This window comes from Chelonia mydas, chromosome 8, assembly GCF_015237465.2.
Source record: "Chelonia mydas isolate rCheMyd1 chromosome 8, rCheMyd1.pri.v2, whole genome shotgun sequence".
Taxonomy (NCBI): Eukaryota; Metazoa; Chordata; order Testudines; family Cheloniidae; genus Chelonia; species Chelonia mydas.
Genome location: NC_057854.1, coordinates 36766501 through 36781580, shown reverse-complemented (window position 1 = coordinate 36781580; position 15080 = coordinate 36766501).

Below are 15080 nucleotides of genomic sequence, written 5' to 3'. Positions count from 1 at the left end.
GGTCTAATTGGGTTGCAGAGTGACAGTCGCGGTTTCTCGTAACTGTTTTACAAAGCAGGTCGCCTGCGGCACAAAGGGAAAATTAAAGCAGTCCATCACGCGACTCAGCATCGCCCTTGGCGCTAATTGGCCTCCCGCCGGCACTTGAGAAGGGCGAGGTCGGGGGGTGAAGGAACTCGGAGACCAAGTCCTCCCCCCGCCGGTAGAGAGGCTCTTAGCAAAGAAGGCTGGAGGAAAGCTGGTGGGGTACATTGAGGGAGGCAGCTTGGCCTCCTGCCGCCGGGACGGTACAGTGACTTCAGTCAGACCCCAGGGCAACCGATCTGGGAACTGTCAGCAGCACTGCATTAAACTTGAATGCGCTGAGATGGGCTTTTCCATCTACGGCAGGGAGAACACGAGCCCCTTTGTTTATACTACTAAATAAACCAAAAGCATCTCTCTGAAGAATGCTACTTAAAACACCTTATCTTGAAAAATAAGCCCATGTGCGGGATAGCTTCAGGAGGAAAGATTCAGCCTCTATTGAGTGCTTTCCATCTTCAAAGCACTTTACAAAGAGCTGCCTCACAAACCCTGTCACTGTAGGTCTTCTTTAAAATAGGGATTAGGGTTTAGGATTAGGGGCTAGCTGTAAAATGAGGTTGGGGATAAAGGTCTAGGATAAATGTTCGGGTTACAGTTTGGGTCTTGGTTTAGTTCTAGGGGAAGGGTGAGGGTTTAAACCAAGTGTTAACGTTTAGTGAGAGGGGTCAATGTAAAAGGAAAAGTTGGCGGTAAAACAGCGTTAGAATCAAAAGATAGGTTGTTTTCAATGAAGACAAGAAAGACATGAAAGAAGCCATGGAAACCTGCAGATCATTCATTTAGTAGAATGTTTTGCCCCGGAAAAATTCGTATTTTGCTTTAGTATGAATATAAGTGAGAGACACTTTAGGAGATCACTGCTGAAGAAAGTGAAATTCTGTTACATTTTTCATAGATCCTGACATTTAGAGTGTTATTCCACATCCCTGCCTTCCAAGTATTTTCCATCTTCTACATATTCACCAGATACAATTTTTTTCTTTATTTCAAAGACTGTAAATACCAAGATAGAATTAAATTAGCCTAGAAACCCTTAGTCTGCGAAGTAGCACTGAAGCTGCCTGGTGGCCTGGTGCATCACTAAGCAGGGCCAATCAGAGGGGGGGACAGGAGGCCCATTTGGCCAGGCCTCAAGCTCAAAGGGGGCCTCAAATTTAGACACTTGTTAATTTTTTGGCATTTGATTAGTTTTGCGACTTGTTTTTATGCGGATCCCTATCGGACCAAAATGTGACATATAAGAGATGTGATTTGGTAAAAGACATTTTTTGTTAACTGATATAGATTTTGTCATATTAAAGAGTTTAAAATGTTCATAAAATATATCAGTTCTGATGGCACAAGATTAGACAATGATCAACATGTCCTCTCAGATCAGATGATTATATAAACAAACCACTACTAGTGGATGGTGCTGGATCAAGTGCGTGTTGAATGGTAGAGAATTATTACATTTTAGTATCCTTATAGTTTTACATCTAGTTAATTTAGGGATTAATTATGTGTGAGAATTCCTCATTATTATCTTCATATGGTAGCTAAAAGAGGTGACTGGTTGGTTGATTGAGCCATAGCTTGGTAGGTTGGCCATCATCATAGGCTTTCATAGTCTATAGGCCCAGATTCAAGGTGAAAATTTGTGAAGACAATCTCGTACAGTGAGTTTTGTGAGGACACAGGTTTGAAATTTTTGGACATTATCCCTCTGTCCATACCCATGTCTGTGTTTAATATATATATATATATATATATATATATATATATATATATATATATCATCCCTTTGTCTTCAGCTCAGCCTGTTATATTATACCTTGCATGCTTGAGTTTTGATTCCATGATAAGGATAATAACCTGTCTGTTTCATTTTGTGTTCTTAATTAATTCTTAATTCCTTCATTTTAAGTCTTTTCAGCATTTGCGTACCATTCAGCATTTGTGTACATGTTTACAGTAGAAGATTTCAAGTGTAGATAAGCTACTTATTTACAGCAGAATATTTCAACTGTGGATAGGCTACATATTGACCAGATGGATCACTATGAAGAGGAGATTTGAAAGTGGTGCAAGCAAGAGACCGCGAAAACAACTGAGTGATGCAGCAGCTAAGAGCTCAAAGCCAATAACTTCATTTCTCAAACCACTGGAAAACACACCTTACCCAACAAACAATGCTACAGATAATGAAAACTCTGTAACTGCAACAGGTGATATTTCAATGCCAATACCTGAACATGAGGACAGTAGTCAAGAAGGAGATGTGCCAACAGTAACAGATGCAGCTCAAGATCCTGTGTATGATCAAGAAATGCAACAGCAACAGGAAGATGTAGATCAGTGGTTCTCAAACTTTTGTATTGGTGATTCCTTTCACATAGCAAGCCTCTGTGTGCAACCCCCCCTTATAAATTAAAAACACTTTTTTACATATTTAACACCATTATAAATGCTGGAGGCAAAACGGGCTTTGAGGTGAAAGCTGACAGCTCACGACCCCCCCATGTAATAACCTCGTGACCCCCTGAGGGGTCTTGACCCCCAGTTTGAGAACCTCTGATGTAGATCTTACGCAGCAAGAGCAATTCATGGGTACTACAGGTTTCACTGTGACTGACATTGGAATTATTGACAAGAGCAATGTTGCCCAAATGCAAGCTTTTCTTCAAATTACTTATTCTGAAATTCCAAGTAACACCCCAATAGCTGCTGATAATCATGCTTTCCCTACTCATCTGCTGACAAAAACTCTTCCTAATGGTGAGACCTGCACAAGAGACTGGTTATGCAGGAGTATGCAAAAACAATCTCTGTACTGTGCACCCTGCTTCATTTTGAACAAAAGTGCTTCAAATGCATCAGTTCTCTCTGATCAATCAGGATGGAGCATCCACAGAGGTTGGAGGAAGTTGAAAGACTGAATACCATCACATGAGAGTTCAATGTCACACAGAGAAAACTATGTTGCATGGAAATCAGCCAGTAGGGCAGCATCAGCTGAAAGTTCAGTTGAGAATTTACTCTTGACTGAACTCTCTACAGAAACTAATAACTGGAAAAAGCTTCCTGAGAGCATCCTGAATGTCATCCTTTCTCTTTCTGAGCAGGGATTGGCTTTCTTTGGTTCTAGTCAATGTATTGGTGATCGTGCAAATGGAAACTTTCTAGGCATAGTTGAACTTCTCAGCAAATATGACCCACTTTTATCAGAGCATGTTAAATGTGTTCGAGAATTGCAAGAGAGTCAAAAGCGCATGCAAGTTCATTATCTCTCTAAATGCATACAAAACGAGTTTATTGAGCTATGTGGGTCATTTGTACAAACAACAATTCTTGATGAGATTCAAAATGCCAAGTATTTTTCAATCATTGTTCATGCCACTCCAGATTGTTCTCACAAGGAACAGACTACTATGATTATTTGATATGTTAAGATTGTAGCCAGCTCACAATTTTCAGTTGAGGAAAGGTTTATTTTGTTTGATAATTTCATGAGAAAAACTGGAAAAGAAATTGCTCCTCGAGTACTAGCAATTCTAGAAGGTTTTAAGTTAGATTTTCAAGTCTGCATTGGTCAAGTCGATGACAATGGATCTAATATGGCTGGGAAGTACAAAGGTGTGCAAGCAGTTCTGCTTGAGCATAATTTAAACTGTATTTTCTCCAGCTGTGGAAACCACACACTAAACCTTGTAGGTGTTGACTGTGCTGAATCATGCAAGGAGGCAATTACTTACTTTGGAACTGTTCAGCAAATGTACAATCTCTTCAGTAGCAGTCCACAAAGATGGGAAATTCTGAAGCAATATCTTCCTGTTTCACAGCATGGGATGTCCAAAACTAGATGGTCTGCACGGATTGATGGTGTTCAACCAGTTTTGCAGCATTTGAATTCAGTGAGAAAGGCTTTAAATGAGCTTGAATCTCTCAATCTCACTGCACAGGCTCAAACTGAACTTCAGTCTATTCAGAAGCACATGTCCAAATTTGAATGCACTCTGAGGTCATCTTTGTGGATGAAGCTACTTACAATGATCCACCAAACTACTCTGGTAATTGAAGCACGCAATGCTACACTTGATGTTGAGAGGGATAACATTGAAAGTCTTACCAATGACATTCAACAGATTTGTGAACAACGGGATGCAATCCTGACTGAGTCCAAATTAGTAGCACAGAATATTGGCATTTCATCCGAGTTCTCCACCAATCACAACTTACCTACTGAATCCGATGCCGAGCAGCATTGTAGGTCAATCTCTTCCTTGTCATCATTGACTCTATTCAATCAGGTCTTACATGTCGAGTTGAGTCACTGCAACTAATCTGTACCCTTTTTGGGTTTCTTTGGAAGTTCAACAGACTGAGTAATGAAGATCTACTTTGTGCAGCTGAACAATTTCAGCAACAGTACAACAAAGAAATCTCAAATGATCTCAGTGACAAGGTCATCTACCTCAAACGAATATATTCCACGAACTTTAAATTGGATTGCAAGCCAAAGGAATTGCTTCAAGAAACTCTAACTTGGACTCTCTCGGGTGTTTCCTAATATCACAATTGCATTGTGTATTTTTGTCAGTTTCCCTGCATCAGTTGCTTCAGATGAATGCACCTTCAACATGTTGAAGCAGGTAAAGAACTATCACTATTCAACTAAGGGAAAAGAGCTAGATTTTTCCTCAATAATTAATGCATTTGCACAGAAAAAGGCTAGAAAAGCATTTGTAAAATAAAAAAATATTCAAATTATGTCTCCCTCTTTTTTTGGTGCCTTATTTTGTTTACATGTTGTCAATTTTTATTTTTATTATGGCTAGGGGCCTCAAAAGCTGGAAGTGGCCCAGGCCTCTCGGAACCTCTGAGAGGGCCTGTCACTAAGCATTATGCTGTCTACATCTAATCTACTCTTTCGGTGGAATTTGTGTCACACACAGGAAAGGGTCATGAAATCTTCACAGGTGAATGTGATAAGGCTATAAATTACAAAACACAAATGCAATGACTTTGTAATCACTGGCAATTAACAGGTGACTGTAGGCATTCCATATCCCAGCACAGGACTTATCATCACTGATACTGTCTGTAGAGTAGCAACATTCCTAGGTTAGTGGGAATAATCCTGGAGCTCCTGAGAGTCAAGCCAGAAAACATGATACTGTCTCCAATAACTCCACAAGGAGAGGATATTCAGGAAATCTCACTGCCTCTGTAGCCTTTATTTTATTAATCTCTTTTTTCCATTTCTTCCTTTCCCACTCCCACAGGAAGTTCTCAAGACAATACATTTTTGTAGGGGGAACTTTTCACAGGTTCTGTAGTATGAGAGAATATATATATTTTTACTTGTTCTCAGATCTACACAACCTACAGACCGACAGTCCACTAAACAACCCCCATCATTCTCAACCTAATGCTTTGTTCATGACGTCTTGTCAAATGAACCAGTATGAAATCAGACACACAAACCTAATAAACAGATCAGCCCATAGGCCAATAATTTATATTTTCTTTCCACCCCTTTTTACTGGCTTTACAAATTGCTGCTCGTCGACTAGCAATTACCCCCAGAACTACTGGGAATCGGTTCCCCATTGACGTTTACCAGGATAAATGGCCTCATTTCCAGCCTCTTGACTGGAAAAACGTGTTTTCTTTTCCGATTCTCTCTGCTTCCCGTTGTAATTCAAAACAAAATTAAACTAATAACTCTCTGTGTGTGCAGATATTGATGCTGAGATTCAGGGATAAACTGATAGGGGTACCTAATGTGAATTCCCTTAAGAAGAAGCCTCGTGTTCAGAACCCTGCAACGTTCAGAGTCCCTTCAGTAAGGTGATATACGTGAACTGGATTTTTAAGTTTAAACTCCAGCTTCAGGCAGCACAAAGTGTTATGATCTCGTCTTCTCAGTCTCATTTCTCGCTCTAGTTCCTTTTACTGCCTCCCTTTGAAAGCATTGTGGGGAAACTTTTTCAAGGCGCCTAAGCACTGAGCAAAGCAGGTCTTTAGCATAATATGGTTTTCAGGACAGTTTTCACTTGTATTCTTTGTTCATTTCTTTGGCTGTTGAACTGTGTATTTATTAGGAAACAACTCATGAGGAGAAAATACAAGAACTGCCTCTTTGTCCTTCTCTTAGCTTAATTCCGCCACTGTACACTGAGGATTGTCCTCTATAATTCAGACCCAAATTGTGTAAGAAGCAATCATTTAAGAATAAAGTCTCCAAGTTGCTTTTTCTCATATCCTGAGATGCTAACACTAGCAGAGCACCAGTAAATTTCTAAATTTGTCTCTGAATTAGCAAAGCAGACAGACATACAGATTTCAGTTTCTTGTAGGTCAACCGTGACACCTAGAGTTTCCATACATTATGGCACTCGCTTATTTTTTATTAGAATTGTAACGCATGTTTTGGAACTTCAGCAGATCTTTACAAAAGAGTGTGTCCATTCACACTGATCGCAAATAGCTATAGATCTAACCCTGGAAAATTCTTCTTATATATAATCCCTTAAATCAGGAGTGGCCAACCTGTGTCTCGGAGCCACATGCGCCTCTTCAGAAGTTAATATGCGGCTCCTTGTATAGGCACCCCTGACTGCGGGGCTGGAGCTACAGGCACCAACTTTCCAATGTGCTTAGGGGGTGTGGAGGGGGAGTGCTCACTGCTCAACCCCTGGCTCTGCCACAGGCCCTGCCCTCACTCCATCCTTTCCTGCCCCCTCCCCTGAGCCTACCGTACCCTCGCTCCCCCCCCCCTCCCCCAGAGCCTCCTGCATGCCACGAAACAGCTGATCAGGAGGTGTGGTGAGGAAGGGGGAGGCGCTGATCAACAGGGCTGCTGGTGGGTAGGAGGTGCTGGGAACGGGGTGGAAGAGCAGATGGGGGGCTGCTGACGTATTACTGTGGCCCTTTGGCAATGTACATTGGTAAATTCTGGCTCCTTCTCAGGCTCAGGTTGCCCACCCCTGCCTTAAACAGCTTCATTCTCCAGATGAAAGGGTAAACAAGGGGAAAGGAGCAAATAAAAATCCAATCATCAGAAGCTGTTTAAACTGTCTAAGAGTCTTGTGTGTCCTGAGACACTTTCACTTGGATCGTTCTGTTCACACAATCTGGTCTGAACTCTTCTTGATAGACACAAGGAGAAAATAGCCTGCTTGTAGGAGAGCAAAGACTCACCAGTCCTGCACCTCCTGCTGGTGGTTCAGGAATTAGCTCTATTCCAGGGTCAGAGTGCCCTCTGCTCGCTGGTATCTCGCCTGCCTCAGGCCCCGTGTCCCTCTCGGACCCCGGTGCCCTTTACCTCAAGGTTCTGCCCCAGCAGTACCCCCACACTCTGGGTGTCCCCTCCCAGGGGAACCCCAGCCCTCTACCCCACCTTGCCTCAGTGGGGTGGGAGGGATAGCTCAGTGGTTTGAGCATTGGCCTGCTAAACCCAGGGTTGTGAGTTCAATCCTTGAGGGGGCCATTTAGGGATCTGGGGCAAAAATTGGGGACTGGTCCTGCTTTGAGCAGGGGGTTGGACTAGATGACCTCCTGAGGTCCCTTCCAACTCTGATATTCTATGATTCTATGATTCAGTGGCTACTGCCAGTTGTCATCTAGCCCCCGCTCACTGGGGCAAACTGCAGTCTGTAATGGCCACTCATCATCAGCAAGGGGGTTGGATCAGCTGCCTCTTCCTATCCCTGGGCTACACCTCTTTAGCCCCAGTACCTGCCTTGGGCCTTTAACAAGGCCTGTTACAAGGGCTTTAACAAGGCGGAGTTGCCAGGCTGGAGCTCCCCAGCTCCTCTTGCCTTTCCCCAGCCCTGCTCTGCTTCAGGTACCCTTTTCTCCCAGGCAGCCAGGTCCTTCTCTCTCCACAGCTAGAAAGAGACTCACCCAGCTCCTCCCTGAGCCCTTATAACAGGGCCAGGTGTATCCTGATTGGGGCATGGCCCCAGCTCTGGCTGCTACCCCCAATCAGCCTAGCTTTCCTCTCTGGAGCAGGGTAACTGCCCCGCTACACAGCTCATAACAAACAGGCAGAATGAGAGCACCGGGCTTCATTTGGCATCGTCAGCTAGCGCTTTGTTCCACAAATGCTTCAGGAATATAAAATAAAATAAACATATATACATAATGGAGAAGAAAGATTGTTTGCAAAGACTTGGGGAACAAATTCCGCACACACTAAACTCCCGGGAACCCCAGTGAAGTGAGGGCAAGACTTAGCCCCTTGCTTTCAAATCTACTTGAACCCTCAGCTCTCCATATTATGCCAATATCAAATCCTTAACCATATTTTTGTTGTGCAAACAGGGGTCCTCCTGAGTTACTCATCGCTGCCCAGAGCCTCAGATCACCTCAGTCCCACTGTTCTGAGGCTGCCCAGATCTGGTTACATGTATCAATAACCCGAGCTTCTTCTCGGTGACTCTGAATCTTCCAAACAAACATAAGGCCCAAGGACACAGTTGGATGGATCTTCAAAGAGTCTCCACACTGCAGAGTGGAACTTCCACTGCCCAGTGAAACCAGACAAAAGTCCTCATGGTTGATAATGGGCATGTGTCCTGTTCCCTGTTATCATCCTTTGTGACATAGATAAGTAGCGTTAAGAGATGCAGCAACAAGTTTTTGGTGGTCATTGGTTGGTTATGATTAATAATTTTATTATTAGTTAAGTGATGACAAGTTCCTTTCCCCTAGGAGGCACTTGTTTACCATGGTGTGAGTGCAAGATATATAGATAGATGCTTTCAGTCTAAGAAACAAAGATCAGACAAGAAAAGCATGACCCAAACTATCCAGCTCTCTGTCTGTGTCTCTCTAGCTAGTAGCCATGGTATTTATAAAGCTTTCATCCCTATAGTGTCTAGGCCACAGAATGGGGATAATTCCCGAATATTTGTGTTTGTTTGCGGTACAGATTGGGGAGCCCGTGTGGTTTTATTGAGACCAGGCAGTTAGCATTTGTAGGCTGCATGGAAGAGGTAGATTTTTACTGGGGATTTGACAGAATACAGGATGGGAACCTGATGCAATGGGGTAGGAATAGGAAGGTCATTGGAATGGGGAGGTAATTCCAGACATAAGGAGGGACATGAAATAAAGTGGGAGAAGAAAAAGAATGGTGAAATGAGGCTGGAATCATTAGTGTAGGGGAAAGGATGTCGGTGAAATACAGCATGAGTAGAAACAAGAGTAGAAGAACAATCAAAGGCAGTTTTGGACAGGGCTTTGAGGGACCAAACTAGGCATCCAGGGAGGCAAATGCCATGGGCACAATTTGAGTAACTAGACGGAAAGATTCCTTATCTTCAGTTAATACACACAACACCCCGGACACTGAAAGGTTCAAGATCACACATTTGTAGAATTTCATTATCCCCAAGGTAATCAGCAATGCGCTTCATGGCAAAGGCTGGAATACTCAGTGAGGCTTTAGACATGGCCATTCAATTATCAACCAGATATTTACCTTGAGACAGGCTGTGTGAGACATGGATGGGAAGGCTGCAATAAGGGGGCATCTTTGCAACCTAGCAACACAACTGCAATCCTTCCTTGTAGTTTACCAACTCCATTCTGCAAGGTGCAGAGCATTCTGACCCCAAGCCAGCAAAGCACTTCAACATGCGTTTGACTTCAGTGGGTCTGTTCACATGCTTAAAATTAAGCAGGTGCTTATGTGCTTTGCCGGACTGGGGCTAGAACATCATTGATGATGATGTTCAGCATCGAGCTCATAGCACCACAAAACAGCTCCCCCTGAATCAAATGGCAAACCTCCCATTGATTTCAGCAGGGTCAGGATTAGACCTCTGATAAAAGTTTGATAAAACTTTAGAACAAAACCAGCAGAATCAAAACCACTTTATTTGTGATGGGTAACACATTAATACCACGAGCAAGTCAAAGCTTTCAGTCTTTTAACTTTTCATTTCGAGATCACTATCTGTCACCATGGGATGTTTAGTAACCTGTCAGGTCACAGCAGGAATTAAACTAGTGCAGCTGTATTTCTTGGTGCTCATAAAACACCTGGATTTCAGATAGATTTAAAAAGGACTGAGTTAAATCCTTCTATAAATATCTTCCTTTATGTTTTTACCACTATGGAATTGTTGAACAGCAGTGTTATTTAGATGAAGATTTGGGTACAGAAATGTGGTGACTCACTGTGAGAGAACAGAGTAAATTCAGATAGCCCATCATTTCCTCCAGGTTCATATAGCAATTTAACCCCAATTCTCGTATTCCAGATGCAGCTACCTTTTCATACATACTCTACATCCCAGCCTATCTGAAATCCTGCTAATACTCATAAAACTTCTCCTGCTTTTCTACCCTTATCTTTTCTTTGTATCTACATGATTTATTTTCTGCACAGGCAAAATGTATGATAAGACATTTCTGTAGCTATTTAATGATATTCCCTATTAAAGACATTATTAAAATAAGCAGATTTGATATGGAGACCTCACTGACTCTTACAGGAGTCTTCACTCTCTCCTTATTTCTTGTAATGTTTTTCACCTGTTATTGTAGATTTCCCTAGGAATGAAGTAAAAAGAACTAATCACACATGCTTCCAGAACTGTTGAATGCATTTCTGATGGTCGACGGCACAAATATTTTATTTTTCAATCGGTTTAGCATGAACTTGTTTGCCCTATTTCTTGGCATTGGAGAAATACTTTGAATTCAGAATGCTGTAATAAAATTGCTCCTATTGTTTAAAACATGCAAAAAAGATATCATTTATTTAACTGTAAGCTTTGTACATCATTGAATTTCATGGTAGACAAGTCATTAGGCAAAGTGCAGGCTGCACTAGGGTCATATTTAATTTATTTTCTAAGGCTTGATTTGAGCTCTTTGAACAAAAATGTCATAAGTTATTCAATACACAAAGGTGTCTACTTATTCTCACAATAATTAAGCTAATTAATTCCTATTATCACTAACAAGAAAGATTCATTCCACTAGAATGAACACTGCAAACAGAGTCTGTGACATTTCCACCATTTAGACTGAAAATGCATTATAGGCAAACTGGGAGTTATGCAGTTCACTCAGCTCAGGCCTGTTTCTACATTTTATCTCTATGGGGAAGGTAGCATAAGATGTTTTCAGATGAGTAAAAGAGAAAAGAAAAGGAGCAGAGAGAGCAGTACATGACAATCCTACCTTGCAATTTTCCAGCCATTAAATCTGAGGCAAAGGTTAAATATCAGAAATACATATATAATTACATTTATTAACACACAACTACAAGTGATAGAATAATATGAAGGAAATAGAGGGGTGAATGTTGACCCAAAATGCTGAATTGTCCTAGTGAATGGGCTAAGAGACATGTTGAGCCACTGATGCACTTTCAAGGGAAATCAATCTACAACTGGGCCCAGTCACTTCTATATATGGGAATACTAATCTGATTTTAATCTTTGTGAAAAAAAACCTGTCATTGGAGACACTAAAACCACCTCTGAATGGGCTTGATCCAAACCATCAGTCTGTGGGCTTGATCCAAAGACCATTAAAGTAAATGGAAAGACTCCCATTGACCTCAGTGGGTTTTAGATCAGGCCTATGGCCATAACCTCTGATCTCACATTGATATTTCCAGGGCTGTACTCACAAAAAGAGAGCAACATAATTAAACTGAATGTGTGCCTTATTGCAGACCTATGTATTCAAGTGGCTGTTACAACCTCTGTATAACCTTTTAGAGATAGAAAAGTGTGAACAAAGGTTCCTGGCAAAGCATATTAACATCTGGACATCCAATATTGAGTTCTGGGGCTATCTAGGGAAAACAAAATCTCTTTCATATAATAGGGTTGATAGTTTTGCTATTGCTAAATTGTGTAATTTGGAACATCATGTATGACAATAAATATTACCCAATAGGGAAGGAAAAATTTGGGGGAGCAAAGGAGAAAAAGGGGTGTTGATAAAACAGGATGTGTAATATTGTGTATAAAAGTCTCTGCCTCTCTCCTTGTGATTATACCAGTTCACTAGCCTGCAACATCCCACTTGATCACTGGGGTGTAACACTCTGTACCTATGCAAATAAAACCTTGTCCTTGGCTCTAAGAACTTAGTGGTTTGTCTGCCTAAGCAGTGGGTTTATCTGCTTTCCTTGGGTCCATGAGGTAACCTGTGGGCCTGATTGAAACAGTCCTGTAATGTCTTTACATTACTCACATGAATAAAGTTAAGCACCCGCTTAAGTGTTTGCAGGATCAGAGCCATCTATCTCACATTCCAATTTTGTATCTAGCTCTGGACTCATGTTGGCTATCCAATCCAGAATAGGCTTTCGAGTTGTTATGAAGAAATAAATTTTTTCAAGTCCAAAGAGCCTATTCAACTAGAGCATGAGCATGAAAATAAACCCTATTGTGTTTTGAGCCCAGAAGCACTGTGTACCTAACTAATATGACCTGCAACATTTTGCTGTTAGGTCACAACCTTTTGCCTTATTTGGCATGTTTCTCACTGAAGTAAAAGCATATTACAGAGGTTGGCCAAAGCTACTGACCCTCAGAGCCGCATCCGTTAATCTTCAGAAGTTCGAGAGCCGCAAGACACACACCACCTTTACACATGCATTTTTATCATAATCTGGCTTTTGGGTCCCTGAGTGCTGGATTTTGCCTCTTGATCTCTGAGTTATCTTCAAAATGTGCAAAACCATATGTAAAAAGACAGCGCTCTGTTGACTATATTTCTGAGGAGGCTTATGTGCAGTGTATATTTCAAAAATATCTAAAATAGTTAATGCTCATGAGATGTGCCCTAGCACTAGTTCGTTCAAGAAGGAACACAAAAATAACAACGTTGCAGGTCTAAGACCTTCCATTTGTAATCATATGCAGACCATGTGGGAGATCTTCAAAGAAGGGAGACATATTGGATATATGTGTCTGACCAGGCATGTTCTCTACAAAGATTGTAATATCCTGGTGCAGGTATACTTTTAAGCAGAGGTTTCTTCTGCCACTCAAAACTAAATGCTATTCCTTTTGTGATATGCCAATGCGGAAATTAGATCAGAACTGAGCCTTCATCATTGTAGTTTGATTTCCACCAACAAGATAAAAGAAGATCACAGAAATTGGAATCTGTGATATTGGGGTTCTATGATACTGAAGTTTTCACCATTTATGCTGCCTAACCTTCAGGAAGTTGTATGCCTGGCTCAGAGAAACAATATTTGTAAAATGATGTAAATACTGAGAGTAAAAGCACTATGCAAAAGCACAATTCATTCAGATGATAAACTAAGATGTCCCTTTCTTTAATTATATTTTATTTTATTGAATCATTGCTCCCTCTGGGACTGGAACTCTGCAGTTGAAACTGGAAGGAAAGCATTAAGCTATATTGACTTAGCACCTTCCATGAAAAACATTTGAATTCAAGGGGTGATAAGAGGAGAAACTATAATTAGTTCCTGGTTGGAGACATCCTCTTTGCCTTCCATAAAGGGGCCACTTAACTTTCAGCAATAATGGAAAGACTTTTCATCCAGTTATTCACTTCATTCCCAAAGCATCTCCACTATAGATGGCTCTTTTGGTTCCACATTAGTTAGAATAGTCAGAACAGTGTTTGAACCACAGCCCTCACTTCTTCTTGTATTCAGTATATGACAAGATAGGAGTTTCCAGCATTGTGATGTACCCTTGGCAATCTATTAAAGGTTTTAGGCTGTGTCATTAGGGTGAGCATGGGAAAAGAAGTCTGTTACATATATATTGAAATATGCTTAATTAAGGGATTTGCTTCTGACCTTAAGGATAGACAAAAATTAGTGTGATCCACAAGGGTATAATAGGTTGAATTTAAATTAAGATAATAATATGAGAAAAATCCTGACAGTGAAATATATTAGACAATGAAATGGTGTCCCAGGATAAGAAGCTTTCTATGTTCCTTTATTTACAAGGAGTTGATTTGGCTGCTCAACATCTTTTCCACTTCTAACTTTTGTGATTCAGGGCCTGAATTCTGAGTTCTTTATATTATGCCCTTCTGAGAGCAACAACTTTTTGACCTATCCAAATTGATACATAGCAATTATAGTATGTGAGTATTGCTGTCTTTTGCTTTGGTAGCATCACAAAATACAGGGTGTGCACTATTCATTTCAAAGGTAATAAGAGTCAAGGTAAAGATAATGATTTGTCTCTATTGAAGAGTTAATGAGATTAAATTTCCTTTCTCTTTGATGGTGACATGGGGGAGGGGAATTTAACATGAATTCTGTAATGGTCCCTGTAATGCTGCCCTGCAGTGACTCAAGAGCACACGTACCAACCTCACAGCAGACTATTAAGAACCAGCGCCCAAACCCCAAATTGGTTTTGAATTCTATATTTAGATTTCACCAACGAATTATCAGGTCGAAACTCCTCAGGCACTGTAACAGCCTTAATATGGAGTCACAGACAGGCCTCTTGGGTACTCAGATCTATCTCACCATCCATCTGAGCATACTTTTGTGATAAATGGTCTCTTCCACCAAGAATCACAGCAATATTCAGGTTACTTCCAGTCCCAAGGGATCAGTCACTTATCCCAGGTCAATTGCCCCTTAGATCTTACAACAAAGAGAATTCTTGTACCCCTATAATAAAGTATATAAGGATTTATTAAGTAGGAAAAAGAAATGAAATTTATTCACAAGGCTAAAGCATGTAAAAAATATATGCACAAATTAGTTACAATCTTAAGTTTCAACAAGTAACAGAAGCATCTATAATCAGCAAGCTCTATATGTCCTTTAGGGATAACCCAGGCTATCCAGGGGATCTCTTGCTTATGCCTACAAACCTTGTCCCACAGAGTCCAAGCAGCACAGAAATACAGTTGCTGCTCATTAGAGGTTTTTTATCACCATCCTTCCTTGTGCTCTGAGCTGCAAGCTCAGCTGATTAAATGAATCCACTTGTGTGACTCATCTTTGCGGGGAGGGAGACAAC